This window comes from Thamnophis elegans, chromosome 2 (genome assembly GCF_009769535.1).
Source record: "Thamnophis elegans isolate rThaEle1 chromosome 2, rThaEle1.pri, whole genome shotgun sequence".
NCBI lineage: Eukaryota > Metazoa > Chordata > Lepidosauria > Squamata > Colubridae > Thamnophis > Thamnophis elegans.
The window spans coordinates 9,224,830-9,245,746 of NC_045542.1; positions in this window are offsets into that span (position 1 = coordinate 9,224,830).

Consider the following 20,917-nt stretch of genomic DNA (forward strand, 5'->3'; position numbering starts at 1 on the left):
GGGGGGGGACATGGTTCTCGGCTTGGCGTGAATTCATCCAGCTATCTTAATTCAACAAAACATGGTTTTGAATGAGAGTGTAGAATGATGTGTGAAACCTGTCAGTATGTAGGTATATAAGAGCAGATTGGATATTGGAGGGAGGTTCCAGATGTTGAGAAGCTTGATGAAGGAAATCCATCCTCGTCTTTTCCCTCCCCTCCTTTATTGCATTGTGTAAGTGAGTCGTTTTATTTACTGTGTGTGTTGTAAAGTACTTTGAAATCGCATTATCAGATTTTATTATGGGCCATTTTATGAGCCTGGTATGTTCTGCCTACTCTTCTAGAAAGCAAGGAAGCAGAACTGTTTTATTGCTTACGGGGAGGGGGAGAGAACAGCAAAAGCCAAAGAGTGTGCCACATTGAGATTGTGTGTCTGTCAAATGTAAAATTCTCACTGCAGCACATAGCTATTTCCATCTATTAGCTTTGATGTCAAAATCATGTAAACTATGCAACAAAGATTTTCTTGGTAGTTTTGGACAGGCAGGATTACCCATTCCAGTCTTTCTTCTGTCCTCACAGTGCCTTTGATGCTGGCAAAGCCAGGTTTATTCAGATGATGTTAATAAATACGATGAAACACAAACAATTGTCTGTGTGAGTCTGAGTTCATTACCATACGTCAGAAATGGGAATTGGAAAATACCAAGCTCCAAAAGTTTGAAAGAGCCCCAGAGTATTATAACATATGATCCTGCCCTCACTCACTACAATAGTCAGTTTGGTGTAGTGGTTAAGGCAGTGTTTCTCAACCTTGGCGACTTTAAGTCCTGTGGACTTCAACTCCCAGAATTCCCCAGCCAGCACAGCTGGCTGGGGGATTCTGGGAGTTGAAGTCCACAGGACTTAAAGTCGCCAAGGTTGAGAAACACTGGGTTAAAGTGCTGGCCTAAAAACTAAGAGACTGTGAGTGCCATGAATGCCAGCTGGGTGACTTTGGGTCAGTCGCTTTAAGCCCAACTCATCTCACAAAGTTGTTGTTTAGAAAATAGGGAGAGGAAGGAGTATTCGGCGTGTTCCCAGCCTTAAGTTACGTATAAATTTTAATAGAGGCAGGATAAAAATAAAACAATAGGAATAGACGCAATCCCAAAACAACTGGAGCACCATCTGAGCATCTTCATCATTGACAAAACCATCGCTGGTCAATTGCAAAAGGCACCTTTTACCTGGAACAACTGACATCCTGAGACAATACCTTTCAACACAAACAACAACATCTGCCTATTCCGGGTCCTTTGCAAGGATTCAATAGGTGGTAAAAATGCCAGACCCACTCTAGACATCTGGCTGACTGTGTGACAAACCGCAATAGTAATTCTGCCTACCCTAAAGCCCGACCTAGATGGGCAAAATGAAATCATAAATTCATCGATTGAGTCTGCGGGAGGTTATTCCACCCACCTTTCCCTGAAAAGGACCTGTCGGAATCTGCAGAGACAATCAAGGTAGACAATTTGCTCTTATTACAGCATAAACATGAAGGTGAGCTCTTATCATGGTTTCCATGGAGGCACCAAGTTCCTGAGGCCTTCCGGAGCTCACCCTCTGGGCCATGGACTCCCAGAGAGAATTGTTCCAGCAAACCCTTTCTAATTACTTAATCTACCTGGAACAGGCAAATGGTGATCAACAAAACATCTATCTCATACAGCCAGAGGTGGGTTCCTACCAGTTCGCACCTATTCGGTAGAACCGGTTCGTCAAATCTACCGAACCGGTTAGAAGAGGTTCCACCAGTGGACCCGGAAAGCAGGCCACACCTACAGAAGAGGTTCCAAACTTTTTTGAAACCCACCACTGGTCCTTGGATATGATTATTCTACACTATCATGCTCGTATTTATAAAACTCAGTGCCTCTGTGAAAGGTAAGGATGACTACTGCGTTTGTGGTGCAATCAGAACATTGCGTCTGTTGAAGTTGTTTTAACGCAAACCAAAGATGCCTTTTAAAAAACAAGTTTACATCCTATTCTTATGCATGCCAGTGCTGTGTGTGAGGTAATTTAAGGTGGTTCTGACAAGTGTCGTCGGCATCTTCATATTTATATAGTATTTTTTATATAGTATTTATTAATACTTATAGGCCGCCCTTTTCCCTGAGGGGACTCAGGGCGGCTTACATAAAATGAAGGGAGGGGGTATACAGACAATAGACACAAACAATACATAGAAGTAAAATAGTAAGCAACATTCATTCATCATTCGGGTGGGGGCAATTATCTTTGTCCCCAGGCCTGACGGGCTAGCCAGGTCTTAAGGGCTGTGCGGAAGGTCTGGACGGTGGTGAGGGTACGAATCTCCACGGGGAGATCGTTCCACAGGGTCGGAGCTACTACTGAAAAGGCTCTCCTCCGTGTAGTTGCCAGTCGGCACTGACTGGCAGATGGAACTCGGAGGAGGCCTAATCTATGTGATCTAATTGGTATCCGGTCACATGGGCGGCAAGCCACTCCCACAAAGGAGGCCACACCCACAGAGTAGGTTCAAACAATTTTTGAAACCCACCACTGCATACAGCCAAATCTTCCAGGCAGATTTGAGTCACTTTTCAGCCACTTTTAGTTCCACCATCTGCTGCTAAGGAATGTTTTGCCTCGCCCCTAATGAATTTAGTAATTATTTTATACTCGGAACTAAAAAAAAAAAAAAACAAGTTACAAATTTAGCACATGAGTCCAGCATGGCAGATTTAAGTAATTTAAATGATACTGCATTGTGTTATGGTGTGGCAGGACATTCTACTGTTATCAATCAGGAGAACAGCCTTCTCATCAGCTCCTGCAGGAGTAATGAGGAGCAACCAATAACTTGACACGCTGGTTTTCTTTTTTTTTCTTCCATAATTAGAAGAGGTGAGTGCCAAAATATTTTCAGAAAATCTGCCACCCTCATACCACTGGTCCCTCTGATCATTTTCCTTTTGTAAACTCTTATTGTTCCATCACTATTTTCAAGATTCCAGAAACACACCTTTCTTCATCCTTTGCTGGAAAACCCACCCCCACCCAATCCCTCAGTATTGTTGCTCATCCCTATAGCTATTTAAAAACGATAGAAAAATTGTTCAGAAGTAACTACTGTTAGCAAAAGATCAATATTTGAGATAACTGAGAAAATATTAAAATCTGTCTGGTTTACCCAAGTCAAGGGTTCCTCTCCATTTTTTTTAAATTACCTTAATAGCAATAGCAATAGCAGTTAGACTAATATACCGCTTCATAGGGCTTTCAGCCCTCTCTAAGCGGTTTAGAGAGTCAGCATATTGCCCCCAACAACAATCCGGGTCCTCATTTTACCCACCTCGGAAGGATGGAAGGCTGAGTCAACCCTGAGCTGATGAGATTTGAACAGCCAAACTGCAGAACTGCAGTCAGCTGAAGTAGCCTGCAGTACTGCATTTAACCACTGCGCCACCTCGGCTCCTCAACACCTCGGCTCCTTAACTAAGTTCTACCACCATCCTCAAAAAAGATTTCTTCTTAGAATGTAATTGTTACATATATGCTCACATTATAGGCGTATTCTTCTGTCCCTTTTCTGGATAAAAAAGTGTGGGCATTCCTTTATAAGCCCCTTGCTAGATCCTGAACTGGCTGTTCTCAATATGAACCATGAATGTGGGCAAGGAAGATGCTATACAGGTAGTCCTTAACTTACAATAGTTCATGTAATGACTGTTCAAACTCACAACGGCACTGAAAAAAGTGACTTATGACCAATTTTCACACTTAACACCATTGCAGCATCCCCCATGGTCATGTAATTTACATTTGTGTTCTGACTCCCTCCTCCATCCAGTAACGAAAGCCGAGACAAGCTTAACTAGAATGTACTTTAATAGCAAGAAACCAAAACCTTGGTGGCTGAAAGCCAAGCATAACAAACAGATAAGGACCTTGGCAGCAACTCAGACAAACCTTGACAGCAATCCAGCCTGTCAAGTTAGTTACAAAAGTTCTCTTTAGTCAATGCGTTGACTTCTGCAAGAGGGGCGTGTGCACAACAGTCTTTTTATAGTCTGGAGAGGAGCCTAAGGACCACCAGCTGAGTGCAATTACCTCCTGTACTTGCGCAACTGTTCCTGACGCCTATTAGCTCTTCGATTCCGGGCATCCAGGAACAACTCACTGCTGGCTTATGGATCACTCTCCCTTGTCTCCTCCCCACTGGTCCAAGGCTCAGGCTCCACCTGGTGGCCAACCAGTCTCTCTGTGCCCTGCTCGGAGTCAGAACCCTGTCCAGGGTCCTCCACATCCTCCAGAGCCGACTCATAGGGCCCCTCGTTGTGGGAGTCTGTGGCAGCTCCAACGGCTCCTGCTGGGTCACAACACATTTGGATGCTTGACAAATGACTCACATTTAGCACAGTAGCAATGTCCCGGGGTCACGTGATCCCATTTTGTGATCTTCCAACATGCAAATTCAACGGGGAAGCTGGATTTACTTAACAATTTTGTGACTAATTTAACAGCTGCAGTGAATCACTTAACACAGCAAACTGCGGCTCCGGAGCCACATGTGGCTCTTTCCTCCCTGTGCTGCGGCTCCATCTCTGGTCTGTGCCACAATTTTGAGAGTAGCTTCCGGGGGGGGGGGGGGAGAGAGAAGCAGAGTGCGCCAGGAGAAGACTCTATGGCAAGGGGAGGGTTTTCCAGTTGTCTCCACAATTGATAGGGCTTACGGTTATGACAGGTAGAGGAAAAAGTACTCCGCGCTAAGAGGAGACTCTATGGTGGGGGAACTGAACTTCCGGTCAGCTCCAGAATTGAACAGGGGGCTTCCGGTTAGGACCTTTGCGGCTCCCGGTGTTTTCTGGATCCAAATGGCTCTTTGCGTATTTAAGTTTGCCGGTCCCTGACTTAACAAATGTGGCAAAAAAAAGTCATAAAATTGGGCAAAACTCACTTAACAAATGTCTCAGTAGCATAAATTCTGGGCTCAGTTTATGTTGTAATTCGAGGACTACCTGTATTCCATACTCACCATCCACGTTTTCCTTGTTTTGACAGGAATCCCCTCATTACAAGACCCCCCCCTCAGTGGTGAGGAACCAAAACATTCCATTCGGATTTTTCTTGAAACGCCCTGGTCTATAAAATTACCAACCCCATAAATTTCATTTAATGACTATTCATTGGATTTGTTGGTTCCCCAGAGGCGCGGCAAAGTATGCCTTGGTTGCCTCACATCTGGATTACTGCAGGAGTTGAGTGGCCAGATTACTTCATGCCAACTCCTAATCTGGATCTGAAAGGGGAAAAACAAAGCAGAAATATTGCCTTGTTTAAGGGACATTTATAAATGTTTAAGCAATTATCGTAATCCCCTTTTAATTTAAAACCCGTTATTTAAAAAAATTAACTTCCTGAGTTTGCATGACATTAGACAACTGCCCCAAGTCACATCATCCCATCTCACAATCAGGCTGACAAGTGCAGCTTTACTTTTTAAATTATCAAATCAGTGTGCAAAGGTGAATGCATGAATTCTTTTTCAAAAGGCAAAAGGGGTTGTTTCGTTTATTTTAGGCCAAGCTGGACATTTTTTGGGGAGGAAAGTGCTCAGGCTGCAGTCCAGAATGTCCGTGTGTGTCAACAATCAAAAGATGTGACGCAAGTTGCAATGACCATAAACCCCAAGGTAAACCAAGCCCAGTTTCTGGCTGAACCATCCTGGTTGAATAAAAACTAGCCAAGCTGCATTGAAAGGATAAGGTTATTTACGTACCACATTGCTGTAGATAAAACTCTGGAGAGCTTCAGAATGCATCTATGTCGAAATGGCTTGTGGTAAGTAGTGGCTGTGATCATTGTCTTTTCAGTCTTAGTTGTGGTTGAGAATTCAAAGGAGTTGGAAGAGATAGGGACATAGGAGAATTCAAAGGAGTTGGAAGAGATAGGGACATAGGAGAATTCCAGGTGAACTGGAACAAGGAGCAGAAGGGAGCAGAGTAAGTCCGAAAAGGACACAGCCTTCTATCCTGCATGAAAGTTCAAAATACAGCCATTACACAACTGGACTTCTGATGAAATTAATTGCAACAGGTAGTCCTCAACCTTGATCTGGTCGCTTAGCTTAATTGCAACAGACTTCAAGATGCCACAATCCCCTCTCCCCTAAACAGTCACATGTCTGTGTTTTAGATGTTCAGAAACATTTACAGTCATTTGCAGCATTCCTGTGTTGTGGCCATTTGACCATGATTTACAATGGTGGGGTTGTTTTTTTTGCCAGAAACCAGCATTTCTTTCTTGTTTCCAGCAAAAGGTAAGGTAAGGTAAGGGGGCAGTGCTCATCTCCATTTCAAAGCCGGAGAGCCAGCGCTGTCCAAAGACGTCTCTGTGGTCATGTGGCCAGAATGACTAAACGCCGAAGGCACGTTGAACGCCGTTACCTTCCCACCAAAGGTGGTCCCTATTTTTCTACTTGCATTTTTACATGCTTTCAAACTGCTAGGTTGGCAGAAGCGGGGACAAGTAACGGGAGCTCACTCCGTTACGCGACCTTAGGGATTCGATCCAGTGAACAGCCAACCTTTCTGATGGACAAGCTCAGCATCTCAGCCACTGAACCACCGCATCCCATTTTCCAGCAATTACACCCTCCGAAACAAATGGGTTTTGGTCATTACATTTGCTTGATGATCACACCCAAAAAAGTTGTAAAATTGGGTGTGGTCATGTGATGACTGGCACAACTTATAACCATAATTGTGGGCTCAGTTAAGGTCATATGTGAAAGACTACCTAGAGAGTGGAGCTTTAATTGCTTGAGTTTTTATAATTACTGAAGGTTTGAACCAACTTTATGGAAAAGAATAAAAAAATAACACAAAATGTGTAACAAAGGCAACAGTAAAAATATTGGGTTTCTGTCGTGATGGACTCTTGTGACGAGCCGATTGACAGATGATGGAAGCAGTTAGCTTCCTCCCATAATTGGGGCTTACCAGGGGTTGTGACACTATATATATATATATATATATATATATATATATATATATATATATATATATATATATATATATATATATATATATATATATATATATGATTTTTTACAACCCCTGGTAAGCCCCAATTATGGGAAGAAGCTAACTGCTTCCATCATCTGTCAATCGGCTCGTCACAAGAGTCCATCACGACAGAAACCCAATATTTTTACTGTTGCCTTTGTTATATTTGTGTTTTTTATTTGTTCGAATCCCAGTAAGGGTATGGCTAGCTGATGAGAGCTAAATAGCTTGAAATAGATCTATACTAGTCTCCCTTTATTTATTTATCAGCACAAATACACACACACACACACACACACACACACACATACTCATACACATACACACATATATATATAGTATAGATCTATTTCAAGCTATTTAGCTCTCATCAGCTAGCCATACCCTTACTGGGATTCGAACAAATAAAACACAAATATAACAAAGGCAACAGGAAAAAAACTTTGGGTTTCTGTCGTGATGGACTCTTGTGACGAGCTGATTGACAGAGAATGGAAGCAGTTAGCTTCCTCCCATAATTGGGGCATACCAGGGGTTGTGACTTTAAATATATATCTTTCTCCCTGGCTCAGATGATAACAGAGGAGAGCCTGTGACTTAATGGTTAACACATCTGCCTAATATGTAATCACAGCCCAGGTTCAAATCCCAGTAAGGGTATAGCTAGCTGATGAGAGCTAAATAGCTTGAAATAGATCTATACAAGTCTCCCTTTATTTATTTATCAGCACAAATACACACACACACACACACATAAACATATACACATACACATAAACATGCACATGCACATACACATATATACACATATATATATGTTGCGTTTGTGCTGATAAATAAATAAAGGAAGCAGTATGTTTCCTCCCATATTTGGGCATACCAGGGGTTGTGACACAATATATATATGTAATACAGCACAGGTTCTAATCCCAGTAAGGGTATGGCTAGCTGATGAGAGCTAAATAGCTTGAAATAGATCTATACTAGTCCTTTATTTATTTATCAGCACAAATACAACACAAATGTAACAAAGGCAACAGTAAAAATATTGGGTTTCTGTCTGGATGGTCTCCTGTGATGAGCCAATAGACAGAGAAAGGAAGCAATATGCCTCCTCCCATATTTGGGCATACCAGGGGTTGTGACACTAAATACATGCATGCATGCATGCATACATACATACATACATACATACATACATACATACATACATACATACACGATATATATATATTGTGTGTATGTGTGTGTATTTATGAAAAGCTTCCATGAACAACAGCTTATTTTGTGAGAGGTGTAGCACAATATCCAGACCGGGGAATATATAAACATCCACGGGGATTTAAAAATTGGGTCAGTAAAAATTTACAAGTACAATCAATGGCAAATCACCAGTTGATCATTCCCATTCTCAAAAGAGCTGTTGGGTGTGACGCTGCTGTTCTTTCATAAGTTACTTCACATATGTAATTTTTGTTTGATGAACATAATAAATAAAACAAACAAATATGCGGTATGACAACAGCCTTGCTTATGTTTCTTTATGACAGCGACCCTATATTGCACTGTGCAAAAGGTGTCAATGAGGACTCCAACAATTGGTTCTTTTAATATATGCAGAATGGCATAATTTCTTTCTGAATTGGCAGTTTGGGAGTAACATTATCTTTTATTAGCCTTTAACTCAAATAAGCCCACTTTGAGGTCTACCATAGATCAAGAACAGATTCCCTCTTTCTGCTTTATAGAGATTTCTGCTATCAGGTCAAGCCAGAAATATAAAATGACCTCAAACTTGTGGAACAGTCAGATACCAACACTTTTCAATATTAGTTTAGAATAGATTAACAGAGTCGGAAGGGAAAGGAGGTAGAGAGGCAGAAGAAAGAGGTGTGTGGAGAGCAGAAGAGCTAATAATGGGTTTTTATCTTTCTGGGTGTTGATGACAAGAGAAACTGATGCAATTACTACTTAATACAATAGGATATTGGCTATGTAATAGTATACATGTGATTATATGTTATGACAATGGAAAATAAAAAGTATATTTTTTTAAAAAATATTTCCCTAGAGGGTTAAGTGAAGTATGCCATATTTTTCTGGGTGTCACATCATATGTCCAAAATATTATTTCGCTTTTATATGCTTTTGATGATCTCCCTTGGCTTTTCCAGGCATCTTATCACCTCCTCATCTCTGATTATCAACCCAGCTTATACGTAACAGCCACCTGTAAATCCACATTTCAAATGCTTCTAGTCTCTTCAATGGCTTTCTGTCAGAGACCAACTCTCCATTCCATAGAGCTCGATTTTACTGAGGGCCGCATCATAGTTGTGTTTGACCTTGGGGGGTGGCCCGGGTGGTCATGGTCAGCTTGATGTCCCTTGTGTTGGGGGCACCTGTGGTGGCCCAAGCATTCTGCCAGCGAAAATGGGGTCCCGAGCTCCATTTTTGCTGGCAGAGGCACCACGGGCCGGTCCTTTGCTGTTTCCAGGGTGGCCCCACAGATTAGAGCTAAACCGTGACCCGACAAAAGCGCGCATGACAAAAGCGCGCTGACAATACCGCATCGCTTAAACCGCGACATCATCAATGCGCCGACAGCAGCGTGCCGACAGCAGCGCGCCGAAAGAAGGGCGATTTAGAACAGCGCGTCGACAGAAGGGCGATTTAAGTTAAGGTAAGAGTTAGGTTTAGGGTTAGGTTTAGGGTTAGGTTTAGGGTTAGGTTTAGGTTTAGGTTTAGGTTTAGGGTTAGGGTTAGGTTTAGGGTTAGGTTTAAGGTTAGGTTTAGGGTTAGGTTTAGGTTTAGGTTTAGGGTTAGGTTTAGGGTTAGGTTTAGGTCTAGGGTTAGGTTTAGGTCTAGGGTTAGGTTTAGGGTTAGGGTTAGCGCTCATTCGATTCAGCGCTCATTCGTCAGAGCACTTTAGAACCCGTGGTTTTGTCACTGCGCTTTAGTCGGGTGCAGTTTTGTCGTTCACCCTTTTGTCGGCTAAAAACCCTGGGCCAGATCCAGCCCCCAGGCCTTGAGTTTGACACCCCTGCCATAGAGTACAAGCTACCCGGAATGGCAATTCTGTACCTATCAATTAGTGAGGGATTATTCCAACTCCACAGACTGCCCTAAACAAAAGAGTTTACTAGAATTGAAATTGAAAATCGAATTGAAAAACTGAATTGTATCAAGCAATGCACAATGTTCTGTCCCTTGGTTCCGCAACCATCATCCTCACTTTCTTATAAGGTAGGTTAGCCTGAAAATGAGCAACTGGCCACGAGCACACAGTGAGCTTCATGGCTGAGCCAGGGTTTGAATCTGGATTTCTCCGGGCTTGATCCAAACACCTGGAATGGCTGTGAAAATTATATTTTTTCAAGTGCATCTCTTTGAGTGATGGAGAATTCCCTAGCTTAATTGGCACATTCTTTCGCTGCTTATTTATAAACAACAGATGAGCCTACAATAGATGGCATCCCTTTTTAATGTAAAAAATTAATTCTGGGCTATAATCCAAGCTTGTTTTACAACCACACATTAGTGTGTAATTGCTCTGAGAATCTCAGCCATTTCTTTATGGTTAAAAACGCTATCAGGGCTTATGTAATTTAATAAGGAATTGCTTTATTGCTAACGCTAAAAACTGATGACGTTCATAAAAAGCAGAGGTTTATCCTTGTTCAGGAATTTGCCGTACAAACAATCCTCCGGGAAATTTAATTTAAGTTGTGGGTACTTCACAACGAGAGAATAAAGGTGATCAAGATCCCAAACCGGGAATTTAGATAACAAAGGTGTGTACCTTGTTTTATTTCACCCTTTCTGGAAAAAAAAGGGAAGAAGAAAACAAGCATTCTTTATCCCAGTACTTTTTTCCCCTTCATTTTCCAAAACAAGCTATTAGAATGTAGGTAAAACACTTTCCTCAGTTTAAATGTCCCTGTTGTGATTTTAGGGCTGTATATGACAGGACTCTACAGCCCTACAATCTAATCATTGAGAATAGCAATAGCAATAGTTAGACTTATATACCGCTTCATAGGGCTTTCAGCCCTCTCTAAGCGGTTTACAGAGTCAGCATATTGCCCCCAACAACAATCCAGGTCCTCATTTTACCCACCTCGGAAGGATGGAAGGCTGAGTCAACCTTGAGCCTGGTGGGATTTGAACAGCTGAACTGCTGAATTGCAGTCAGCTGAAGTAGCCTGTAGTGCTGCATTTAACCACTGTGCCACCTTGGCAGATTGACTCGTCCCACTGATTTGGCCCCTAATCATCAATGGTGAGTTTCAAAAAAATTTGGAACCTCTTCTGTAGGTATGGCCTGCTTTCCGGGTCCACTGGTGGAACCTCTTCTAACCGATTCGGTAGATTTGACGAACCGGTTCTACCGAATAGGTGCAAACTGGTAGGAACCCACCTCTGCCAATCATCCATCCTAAACTGCAAGCAGAAAATTGCCTATTATTTTAGATTGGGGAACTTGTCCTAAGTCTGAGATTTAATAAAAGCTGACACACCAAAACTGCAGTTCTGAGATTCAGCTAACTGAACTGTGAGCTATACTGAAATCTCAATTCAACAGACCGCCACTTAAAGAATGGCATTTGGATACACTTAATTGGCTTTATTGTATTTTTATTGACAGAGCTAGAGGAATGCCTTTATGAGTTTGGTTTCTTTTTAACAAACTGGCTGGTTTGAGATATTATAACTGATTGTAGGGCATTCCTTGCTACCAATCTTGACCCTAATTTATTAATTTATCTGTGTGTTCTATCTCACCAGGGGTGGGAGTTTGGTCCAGTAAAGAATATCTGAAGGCAAAATTATTATCATACCTGGACAATGTACTTGCATAATGCTGAAACTTATGGGCTAAAAGACTTTGGTAAAAAAAATAAAGTCTTTAGCTTCCATATTGACAAATATGTTATAGCCTCCTTTCCTTTCCTTCTTCTGCACGTTCAAACACCTGATTTCCTCCATTGCCAAGGTATTTTGAGAAACAAAATTGAAGTCTGGACTGCAAAGAGGATAGCCCTCATTTTAATGGATTGTTTGGAAGGGACAGGATAGCTTTTAAAATGGAACATCCATCAGTCCAAATTTCTGGCATTAAAATAATTAGGGTCACGTGCATAATGAATGTAATCATTGTGCAATTGAATGAAGCAATCGTGCAAATGTGTAAATTGCTAGTAAATAATGTCAATTACATCAATTGTGTGGATAATTTTTGAAAACAAGGGACTTGTTCCTCTGTTTCTTAACCCAAGTTTCCTTTCAAATGCTGCAAGGGAGCCCAGATTTGCAACAACAAACACAATACACCATACACACATACACACACAGACACACTGTATATATTCATTCCTGAAGGAACAGAATCATTCCCTGCTTTCATGCAAAAAAGGGGAGGGCAAGAACCACAAAAATCCTTTGGGATTGCTCATACACTTTGAAAAACCATGCTAATAAGGACTCATACATACTTGTGTTTCCCCAAAAATAGGACTCTGTCTTATCTTCTTTTGGGCCCCAAAATAAGCATAGGGTTTATGTTGGAGGGTCGGTCCATGAATGGGAGGACCACTTCTTCTGCTTGCTCATGGGGGGGAGGTGGTTCCGTGGCACCCCAGTGCCACCACCATGAGGTAGGGGGGTAGAGCAGCCCCTTGTGCCCTGCACCAGCTTACTTCAGAGCCCCCGCAGCCAGACCACCCATGCCTTGACACCCGCTTTGCCTCGTGCCCATGGCACCAACACACCAAAGGTGGTATTCAGCAGGTTCTGACCAGTTCTGAAATTTTGAGTAGTTCGGAGAACCAGTAAATACCACCTCTGACTGGCCCCGCCCCATCTATTCTCTGCCTCCCGAATCCCATCTGATCGGGAGGGAATGGGGATTTTACAGTATCCTTCCCCTACCACGCCCACCAAGCCACACCCACAGAACCGGTAGTAAAAAAAAATTGAATCCCACCACTGCAACACACCACTCAACTTCCTGCTCTGTTGTGGCCATGAACAAGCAGAAGTGGGCTGGTGGCCACATGGACTCCTGCTGCACATGGCTGCTGGTGTGAGGCAGGGGATGGAGCATGGATGGCCTGGCTGCGAGGGCCCTGAGATAAGCCACTACAGGGCATGTGGGGCAACTCTGCCACCACTTCGCCTCACCTCGTGGCCACTGCACCACAAACGACCAGGTGAAATAGGTGGGCAGATGGCAGTCTGAGCAGGCTCTTAAATAGGGCTTATTTTGGGAGTAGGCTTATTATTAGCATATTAATGTTTATTATTAGCATATTAATGTTTATTATTAGCATATTAATGTTTATTATTAGCATATTAATGTTTATTATTAGCATATTAGCATGAGCCGAGGTGGCGCAGTGGTTAGGGTGCAGTACTGCAGGCCACTTCAGTTGACTGTGATCTGCAGTTCAGCGGTTCAAATCTCACTGGCTCAAGGTCGACTCAGCCTTCCATCCTTCCGAGGTGGGTGAAATGAGGACCCAGACTATGGGGGCAAGTTGCTGACTCAATTTGCTAAAAAATTTGTAAACCGCTTAGAGAGGGCTGAAAGCCCTATGAAGCGGTATATAAGTCTAATAAATAAATAAATAAATAAATAAATAAATAAATAAATAAATAAGCTGCACCTGTAAAACCATGCTAGGTCTTATTTTTGATAGGTCTTATTTTCGGGGAAACAGGTTTTTTTTAAAAAAAAATCTTGGCAACTTTCAGGGGTTTCAACTCCCAGAATTCCCCAGCCAGCAGTGGCTAAGATTTAAAAAAAAACATTCATTTAGCATTTGTGACTAGGTAGGCTAGTATCAGGAACTCAGACTGAAGAAGATTCGAGTGGATTTATCTGTACTGCCTATTCGGACTGCTTCCCATTCTTCTATGACCGACCTTTGTAAAATGGATGCTTTGCACTATTTACCAGATCCCTCATGGAATTGGGCTTTCACAGGCAGAACATGTATAAGGAGCTTCTGCCAATCAAGCGCAATCAGCTGGAAGTTTCTGATGAGGCTTGTCTTTTTTTCTCTCTCACCCTTTTCTTTAACTTTCACACGGCTTCCTTGCCAGGCGTGTGTTGCAACTGGCATCAATTAAAGATCCTAAAAGCCATTCTTCCTCTTTCTATGACTCTGCTGACCGGAATCTCCAGGGCGTTTCTTCAAGTCTTAAGAAATCAGGAGGCGATATCCATTCAGATATCGCTCACATCTGAAAGAGAAAAAGGGATGTTTCCACAACAAACGAGACAGAGCGAGGTTCCGGATGAATAACAGCATTTCTCAAGCTTTGCACGTGACCAATGTTTTCCATGAGCTAAAATGTTTTAAATTCCTTAAGTTGCTATTTGCTCTTCCTCCCTTTTTTTTTTTTTAAAAAAGTATTTTGAAAAAGAAGCAAATATTTTCAGCAACAAGGGGTTATTTTTAGGGAAAGTGAAATAGATGAGATAAAAGATTTAACTCACCCCTTCTCTGCAGTGTGCAGTCCAGATTCAGAATGGAACCTACTTTATGAAAAGGGAGATTTGGCTAATTCAGTCACCAAGATTTAAAAATGTGTAGATTTTATTTTCCCGCTAGTAGCAATAGCAGTAGTTAGACTTATATACCGCTTCATAGGGCTTTCAGCCCTCTCTAAGTGGTTTACAGAGTCAGCATATCGCCCCCAACAACAATCCGGGTCCTCATTTTACCCACCTCGGAAGGATGGAAGGCTGAGTCAACCTTGAGCCGGTGAGATTTGAACAGCCGAACTGCAGAACTGCAGTCAGCTGAAGTAGCCTGCAGTGCTGCATTTAACCACTGTGCCACCTCGGCTCTTTTTTCTCTCTTTTTTCTCTCTCATCTCTCTTCCTGATGTTTGCAAACATCAGGACTGTTTAGTAGCTTGACAACAAAGGAAGATTTCGTGTTCTGGAATCTACTGTGATGACAGTACGGGTAGTCCTTGACTTAATGACAGTTAATTTAGTTCAAAGTTACAACGGCACTGAAAAAAGTGCCATTGTAACCATTTTTCACACTTATGACCGTTGCTGCATCCTCATGGTCATGTGATTTACATTCGACGCTTGAAAACTGGTTCGTATTTATGAAGGTTGCAGTTTCCCGGGGTCGTGTGATCACCTTTTGCAACCTTCTGACAAGCAAAGTCAATGCCGGATTCACTTAACGTTACTAACTTACCCACTGCAGTGGTTCACTTAACAATGGTGGCAAGAAAAGTCATAAAATGGGGCAAAATTCACGTAACCAATATATCTCGCTTAGCAACATAAGCTTTAGGCTCAAGTGTGGTTCTAAGTTGAGGACGACCTGTATATATTTTAATTTCCCTCATCTTTGTGATATTTTATGTATTTATTCATCTATTTATCCAGCTTTATTGTTTTTGTAAGTGAGTCAAGATGGCGAACATATCCAGCCAGTGGTGGGTTTCAAAAATTGTTCGAACCTACTCTGTGGGTGTGGCCTCCTTTGTGGGAGTGGCTTGCCACCGATGTGACCGGATGGGAGTGGCTTGCCGCCCATGTGACCGGATATGAAGATGCCGACGACACTTGTCAGAACCACCTTAAATTACCTCACACACAGCACTGGCATGCATAAGAATAGGATGTAAACTTGTTTTTTAAAAGGCATCTTTGGTTTGCGTTAAAACAACTTCAACACACGCAATGTTCTGATTGTACCACAAACGCAGTAGTCATCCTTACCTTTCACAGAGGCACTGAGTTTTATAAATATGAGCATGATAGTGTAGAATAATCATATCCAAGGACCAGTGGTGGGTTTCAAAAACTTTTGGAACCTCTTCTGTAGGTGTGGCCTGCTTTCCGGGTCCACTGGTGGAACCTCTTCTAACCGGTTCGGTAGATTTGACGAACTGGTTCTACCGAATAGGTGCGAACTGGTAGGAACCCACCTCTGTATCCTGTGCACCCTCCTTCACTTATTTTCTTCACAACAGCAACCCTGTGAGGTGAGTTGGGCTGAAAGAGAGTAACTGCTCCAAAGTCCCCCAGTTGGCTTTTATGTCTACGGCAGAACTTGAACTCATGGTCTCCTCCTTTCCAGTTGAGTGCTTTAATCACTAGACCTAACTAGCCCTAGAAAGACATAAGTGGTAGAGTAGAACCTGGGACTTTAATAGCTCTTAATCACGATTACATACAGTTGGTCAGCTTCAAGGATGACATAAATCACTTCACCTTCCTACATTCCAGTACGGTGAATACATGGTCCTGATTCACACTCGCACTGCCCTTTCTTGCAGAACTGGTACAACAGATTAACTACAAGATAAAGGTCACAACTTCAGAGTTAAGGCTTATCCATGCTAACTGGTGACCTGCCACCGGATCAGGCAGGCAGCTGTTTCTGGAGGGCAGAAACAGATAACGTCTGTTTATCCTTCATCTGCTGTTAACGTTACCTTGAGGCATGTTTTTCTGCCCCATTTCGGTTATACACTTTTCTGTGTTGTGTCCCCTCGAGCGCTGCTGCCCATGTTAGATGACACAACACACTTTTCGTGGGGGTAAACCCAGCAGTTCATCAAATCCTTCACAGAGGCCCTTCCACTGTGCAATGTTTGCTATAGTCTGTATAGACTACTATAGAGTAGTGGGTTTTGGATCCTTTTGCAACTGGTACGCTGCGACGGGGCCGGGCGTCCTCGTCCGGCACACACACTGCTCCACCACCTAGTGACACTCAGCTGCTCGGCGGAGATAACACAGGCACCGCACACTGTGCACGCTTGCACAATTGGCCCATTTGCATCAAAAAGCAGTAAGGAACACGGGCGAGTGGGTGGGCCAAACGACCCACCATTCCGGTACGGTACCCGCCGCTCCCAGCTACCACTGATACGTCCGTACCAGTGGTGGGTTTCAAATTTTTGTAGAACCTCTTCTGTAGGTGTGGCCTGCTTTGTGGGAGTAGCTTGCTGGCCATGTGACCGGGTGGGAGTGGCTTGCCGGCCACGTGACCGGGTTGGAGTGGCTTGCCAGCCATGTGACTGGGTGGGTGTGGCCAACTTGTAAAATGTGGTGAAGCTCACTTAACAACGCTCTTGCTTAGCAACCAAAATATTGGCTCAGAAACTCTGGCATTTGAAGCACGCAAGTCTTAAAGCTGTCAAGTTACAAGAGCTTGCACCTCTAACCCTTTAGGAAAAAAAACCCAGAGGTGTTCAAACTTGACAGCTTTAAGACTTGTGGACTTCAACTCCCAGAATTCCTTCTCCAATCATGTTAGCTCAGGAACTCTGGCATTAAAGTGTTCAAGTCTTAAAGCTGTCAAGTTACAAGACCCTTGCACCCCTAACCCTTTAGAAAAATAAGCCCAGGGGTGTTCAAACTTGACAACTTTAAGACTTGTGGACTTCAACTCCCAGAATTCCTCCTCGAGTCATGTTGGCTCAAGAACTCTGTCATTGAAGTGTGCAAGTCTTAAAGCTGTCAAGTTATCAGACCCTTGCACCCCTAACCCTTTAGAAAAAACAAACCCTAGGGGTGTTCAAACTTGGCAGCTTTAAGACTTGTGGACTTCAACTCCCAGAATTCCTCCTCTTGCTCTTCATCTTGATGATGTGCGGACGGGCGGGGGGGGGAGGGAGCTGGAACCAGTTCTAAACGGCACTGTAGATTTGTGGAATCTTCTTCTATAGAAGAGGTTAGAACTGGCAGGAACCCACCCCTGGTCCGTATCATACTGGACCGCTCAGAACCCACCACTGCTGTGATATATTGCAAACCTACCAATTTATGAAGTGCTGTAAGAGGGTTATTTGCTTTGTTTTTCAATGCCTTCAAGCCAGGGTTGACTTCCTGGTGATTGCCTGGACAAGTCCATGCAGCTTTCTTGGCAAGACTTCAGAAGTGGTTTGCCCTTCCCTGCTTCCTAGGCAGAAAGAGGATTGGCCCAAAGTCACTCGGCTGACCTTCTGCCTAAGGCAAGATTAGAATCACAGTTGCCTGGTTTCTAGCCTGGTGCCACTACATCAAATACGCCGTGGCTGTAATAGAAATCATTTTCGTTTAACAACCCCAGGTATTGTAGTCCTCATTTAAAAGCAGCCTCATGTGTAGTGACTGTTCCCAATTATGATGGTGAAAAACCCCAAACCCTTTAGCAATAGCACTTAGACTTATATACCGCTTTACAGTGCTTTACAACCAGGGGTGAGTTCCTAAACCGATTAGTACCAGTTCACCGCATGTGCGCGTTGCGCATTTGACTAAAAATTGCTCTGCGCATGTGCAGAACCATACCGGCAATGCAGTGGCGTGCGGTGAGGTTTATGGCTGGTGAGGCACTGACACGGGGGTTTCACATTTTTTTAGACTTGTGGACTTCAACTCCCAGAATTCCACAGCCAGGCATGCTCAGTTCCGATTTAAAGCGACAGCATTTGTTTTTCTCCTTTGTGAAAAAGTTTTCCATCATTCTTTTTCTTCTCCCTCCCCCTCCTTCCTCCCTCTCTCCCTCCCTCCCCCCTCTCTCAAACAGACACACGCACAAAGAGAACTTCGATCCCTCTCTCACTCACTCAATCTCAAACAAACACAGAAGTTGGATTGGATATATTTTCCAATGGCTTGAAAGCAGCTCCTCTGCCATACCCCTCCCCAATTCCCCTGCTGCCTTCCGATCCGAGCCTTTGATTGCAGGTGGAGCCACGTTGCCTTTTCAAACTTGTAATCAGTGAAGCTGGGCTTATATACTTTTATCCAGCTGTGTGTGTGTGTGTGTTTCTGTGTCTGTGTCTGTGTGTGAAAAGGCAACGTAGCTCTGTATGCAATCACATACCCTTTCCAGCTGTTTCAGAGAGGATTTCAACTCTGCTCTTGCCTGCCATCATGAAAAGAAAAAAAAATGTAAAAGGAAAAAGACAAGAGCTGAGGTCAGGCTGGGCTAGTTGCTGCCAGAGTCACCGTGTGTCACTCTGCTATTGCCCTCAAACAATCTGCATCCTCATTTTACCAACCTTGGAAGGATGGAAGGCTGAGCCAACCTTGAGCCGGGTGAGATTTGAACTGCCGAACTGCAGCTAGCAGTCAGCTGAAGTAGCCTGCAGTACTAAACTCTAACCACTGCGCCACCTTGGCCCTTTGCAACCAATCCTCCCATTTGCAACCTGTGCAGGACTGTAAGGCAAAGCTCAAGAGCTGTTGATACCATTTTACGGAGGAATTATTAAGTCTATTATTCGTACTTGTACAGCAACCAAACAGGACAGATACAGACTCTGATGGATAGTTCATAGCAATAGCAGTTAGACTTATATACCGCTTCATAGGGCTTTCAGCCCTCTCTAAGCGGTTTACAGAGTCAGCATATCGCTCCCACAGTCTGGGTCCTCATTTCACCCACCTCGGAAGGATGGAAGGCTGAGTCAACCTTGAGCCGGCGAGATTAGAACCGCTGAGCTGCAGATAACAGTCAGCTGAAGTGGCCTGCAGGACTGCACCCTAACCACTGCACCACCCCGGCTCGTTAAGACTGGGGGGGAAAAAACCCCCAATTGCAACCAGCTCGTCTTCCTGTATATTGTGAGGGTTAGAAAGAGGGCTGAACGTTACCCGTGAAGGGTTTAGGTTTAGGTTTCGTTTTATTTATATGCCGCCCTATTCCCAGCGGGACTCAGGGCGGCTCACAAACCCAAGAGGGGAAGGGAAACACAAGAACTACAAATACAAGCCTTTAAAATATCCAACAGACACACAATCGAGAGGGGAAGGGAACTCATCAACCCCAGGCCTGCCGACACAGCCAGGTTTTAACGGCTTTTCGGAAGGCCTGGAGAGAGGTGGAAGGTTAGAAATACTTTTGGACTGTATATAAAGGTTATTAATAACAATAACAATAAAAAAACAAAATTAGACACAGCTAAGTTTTAATTATTAGTGGGAAAATGTTATGATATAGGATATAGTTAAATAAAGAAAGGATAATGATAATAAATTATATACATGCTATGAGTATAATATAAGGGAATTGGATGTAAATGGTAAACAGGGAATTTGGAAAGGAGGATTAGAAAATTTTGGTATTAAATATTATGGATGTTTAGCTAGAACAGGACATGAGGATTTAATGTTAATGGAGGATTTTATAAATAAGTAAATGAAATGCCAGAATGTGGTTATGTATTAAATCTTGGTGTATTTTATGATGAAGGACGTTTAAATAATCATAGTCAAATAAAAGTGGAGGTATGATGATGGCAATATAATAAATATCCGAGTTAAGATATTAGAATTAATATGAATTATATTCGATGACGGTGAAAGAGATCCACAAAAGCCTTTTGTAACCAATTGATACACTTTCTACAGTATGTAAAGAAGGAGGATTTGTATGTTTGTTTTGAAAATAAAAATATATTTTAAAAAACAAAGAAAGAGGGCTGAGAAGATATCTTCAAACCACCTTTGGTGGGAAGGTAACAGCGTTCCATGCACCTTCGGCATTTAGTCATGCCGGCCACATGACCATGGAGATGTCTTTGGACAGCAATGGCTCTTGGGCTTTGAAACGGAGATGAGCACCACCACGCCTAGAGTCTATCTACCTTCATTGTTACCTCACCTCTCCTAAGCAGCAGAAGAGCTTGAGGGGAAAACGTCAACTGGCATATTCCCAAATCAGTTGACTTTGTCATAATCATGAATATACTTGTCTTAACCTGGTTGGGACACCCTTCCTCCCCTAACACCAATGAAGCCAGCTGGTAGGAGCAGAAGCCTAAAATTTCTTGGCTACCCCCTACCCATCATAGAGAGCCTTTACATGGCCCAGTGCTTTA